This window comes from Acomys minous (assembly GCF_964271855.1).
Source record: "Acomys minous genome assembly, chromosome: 14".
NCBI lineage: Eukaryota > Metazoa > Chordata > Mammalia > Rodentia > Muridae > Acomys > Acomys minous.
The window spans coordinates 10503909-10507835 of record NC_140496.1 but is presented as its reverse complement, the minus strand read 5'-3'; the positions used below and the strand labels follow the sequence as shown (position 1 = coordinate 10507835).

The 3927-nt window shown below is 48.0% G+C and overlaps 1 pseudogene across 1 annotated transcript; it reads left to right on the top strand.

Moving 5' to 3' along the window:
• Positions 1–211: 211 nt before the first annotated feature.
• LOC311583088 (large ribosomal subunit protein eL19-like) lies at positions 212–802 on the top strand (annotated as a pseudogene). The gene has a single exon. The product of its transcript is annotated as a large ribosomal subunit protein eL19-like (transcript).
• Positions 803–3927: the final 3125 nt, after the last annotated feature.

Here is a 3927-nt window from a genome sequence, read left to right as displayed (position 1 = left end):
TCACTGCAGCAGAAAAGCAATGTGACAAGTTTCAGCAGATGAGCCCTTCTCTCCCCGTGCTCATCGTGCCTGTCTGCCTCCGTTCCCCTCACTTGTTTATTTGGAAGCCAATCCATGTCTTCATATAGATCGTATCTATGTAGACTTCAGGATGTACAAAAACTATAAAAACTCTCAAAAGCCTTTCACTGCTGCATCCACAGCCGAGAGTATGCCGAGGGTACAGAAGGGGCACGCCTCTGGTGGTCTCCACCATGGTAAAAAGGTCTGCTTGGGCCCCAGTGAGACCAGTGAAATTGCCAATGGCAGCTCCTGTCAGCAAATCAGGAAGCTGACCAAAGATGGGCTGATCATCTGGAAGCCTGGGACTGTCTATTCCCAGGCTTGATGCAAAAACAAAAACAAACAAACAAACAAACAAACAAACAATCAAAAACCACCTTGTCTTGATGGAAGGGCAGGCCAATGGGCGTAGGGAAGCAGAAGGGTACCACCAATGCTCCAATCGATGCCCAAGAAGGTGACCTGGATGAGAAAGATAAGGATCCTGTACCAGCTTCCCAGGAGATACTGTGGTAAATCTAAGAAGATTGGCTGCTGTATGTATCACAGCCTGTACCTGAAGGTCAAAGGGAATGTATTCAAAAATAAGCAAGTTTTCTCAGAGTACATCCGCAAACTGAAGGCACACAAAGCCTGCAAGAAGCTCCTGACTGACCATGCTGAGGCTCACAGGTCTAAGACCAGAGAGGAGCACCTCCAGGCCAAGGAGGACGAGATCATAAAGACTCTGTCCAACTAGGAAGGGACCAAGCGATAAAGCTTCCTTTGTGTCTGTACATAGTGGCTTAGCTGTGGCCTCACGTGGGTTCATCATTAAAGTAAAACAACAAGCCTTAAAAAAACCAACCCCCCCACCCCCGCAAAAAGTATAACCGCAATAACACTATCATATGTAAAAAGTAACTTTTAGTACCTGCTAGTATCCAGGCACTTTCAGGCTGTTGACCAAATCATTTGTTTGTTTGTTTGTTTCATTATTGGTATGTTTGAACCAGGATCCAATGGAGCAGTATGCTTAGTGAGTGGTGGACATGTTTCTGAGAAAGTGATTTTTGAACTGTTCCTTGCACGTAGCAAACTTTGTCTTGTTTGGACTCTAAAAGTCCCACATAGGTGCCAAGAGGTTGAGGCCATTGTGCCATCTCTCCACTACTCGGTGCTGGGCCTGGCAAGCATATCATCTGCCAGATTCTGGCAGCGAAGGCCAGAGGCACAGGTGGTACGAAACAACATAGGTACAGGTTGCCAGGACCCCAGCTTGGGTCCAAGCTGTGTTCAGTCTAAAATTCGGTCGTGTTTTCAATACAAGTAGACAAATGCCAACACAATGTTTACTTGATGAAGAGCTGATGGGCCACATGGGAAAAGATGTAGACCAAGAGATCAAAGTTCTCCAAGAATTGGTCAGAAGGTGGGGCTGGCTGTAGCTTCTGACTCAGATGTTCTCTTCTTCAAGGTTGAGGGTTTGATGCCATCTCCCTAAGACTTCAAGCTACCAAGTCAGTGTAGGGGATGACTCTGTTGAAGTCCATGGCCTATGCATCAGTCACTTTGCCCATTCCCCTTGCAAAATACCCGATGAACGCAACCTGAGAAAGAGAGAGGGCTTATCTTGGCCCACAGTTTGGCGGTACATTCCATCATGGTGGCGTGGCAGCAGGTGTGTGAGGTGGCTGACATCACTGCACCTGTGGCCAGGAAACGGAGAGATGAGTGCTGGTGCTCAGCTCGCTCTCTCTTTATTCTGACCAGGACGCCAGCCAGGGCAAGGTACAGCCTCCACTTAAAATAAATCTTCTCGCCTCAATTAACCCAGCCTAGACACGACACTACACACACACACACACACACACACACACACAGAAGCTTGTTTCCATGGTGACTCTAAATCCTATCCACTTGACAGTTTTAACTGGGAACTGCTGTGGATACCCCTTTCTCCTTTAAAGGCAGGGAGGATATAAAAGATCCATCCATGAGTCCCATGCTGCCCTCTCTACTTGTCTCTACTTTTATGCACCTAGCAGACAGGTTCTTCCCACGTGGCTGAGGCCAATGGCTTTTGGAAGCCACATGTTCTTCATACCAACACAAAAGGAATTTCTCTCTATCTCTGCTTATCTGTCAAATCAAGCAGTGACTCCTGTCTGGCTGTTAGGATTCGGATGTATCACGTCCCCTCGAGTCTTCTGTTTGGATACTTAGCCTCCAGCTAGCACTGTTTGGAGGTCATGGAACATTTCAGACATAGGCCTAGTTGGAAGACATAAGAGTAAGGAGAGGTGTGGGATTACAACAAAACCCTCTCCCCCTCCCCCCCCCCCCCCCGCCCTGGTTTCTACCTCCTGGTCAGTTTGGTGTGAGACTTTGCCACTGTAAGATGCAACCATCATAGCCCAAACCTCCTCAGTCACCATGCCTTTCCACCACAATGGGCCATATTCTCTGAAGCTGTGAGGAAAAAAAAATATATATCCTCAGATTGCTTCTCTGAGACATTTGTCATAGCCACAAGAAAAGTAACTAAGAAACTGACCTTTCGTGAATCCCACGTCCAGCCCAGCTCAGTGACTGTGTTCTGAAAATAGTCTGTTAGTACTCTCACAGGTAAACTCAGGACACCCAGCTACCTGTGTGCCCGGGGAAGAGGAAAAAGATACAGAAGTAAAGGGCTGGCACACTCCCTCAGCTAACCAAGAGAAAGCCTTGGGGTCAGTCCCCGTCCCAGGTGTAGAATTCTGAGCTTCTCTCCATTTTACACAATGTAGTTATCTCTTCTCCTGCCATATTTTCCCCCGTGTCCATCTCTAGGAGAGGAGGAAGCAGAAGGCAGAGGAAACGCTATGGTGAACTGGTCCAAACACAGTCACAGCTTCCTAGGCAGCCAGCGCCAAAGCCTCTTAGCGCATCCTTCGTGCCACAAGCCGTCTGCTAGTCAAAGCAACAGCCCAGCCGCCTGCTCTCTTTAGCTCTTCCCATTTCTCCACGAGGACTTGCCACAGTGGCTTCAGGACAAAGTGGGGTGAAGAGAAGGGGGCGTAGGGTGGGTGAGCAATGAGAAGCCGGGGCAGTGGCAGAGAAGGATGTAGACTTCAGGGTCTCCTTTTGCACGCGCGTGTGCACGCGTGCCCAGAGAACGGCCCACATAAGTAGTTGATTCTGTACTTGTTAAAAACCAGTTCTAAAGTCAGGAAGCATTCCCTTCCGGGTGTGACTGACCACCATCCCTGTTCTCAGAAGCTTGGGAGGAACCCACACTGCTATTTATGCGACAGTCCCCATGAGATTTTAAGAATTAAAACAGATCTCTCTGACCGCCTTCTTTGAAAACCTTACAGAACCTTAAGAAACAAGTCCAGTTTTTAAAAATGTACTTTTCTTTCACAAGTTAGTATGTCTGTTCAATGTATTTTGGCCATTTCCCCCCAATTCCCCTTTCAATCTCTTCCAGGCTCACCAACCCCCTTTTCCTTAGCAAGTCTCTCTCCTGTTTTCACTCCTGTTTTGTTTGGTGACCCACTGAGGCTAATCAGGGTGGGAGTTATTTACTGGAGCATGGACTCCAGGAGAAAAATGATTCCCTCTCCCCAAGCAGCCTTTAGCTGCTCGACAGCTCCAGGGGGCGGAGCCTTCTGAACCCCTCCCTCTCCACGAGGAATGGGGAAGGTTATAGTGTGCAGGTGACCGCAGCAACTGCCTGTAAATTCAGGAGTGGGAAAGCCTGCTGTGTCCAGAAAACAGCATGCCACAGACTCCTCCTCATCCCCTGGGCTCTTCTCTCTTCTTCCTCATTTAGGTCCAGTTTTGTGGGTTTGTTTGTTTATTTATTTATTTATTTATTTTTGGCAAATGCTGATTTAGGCT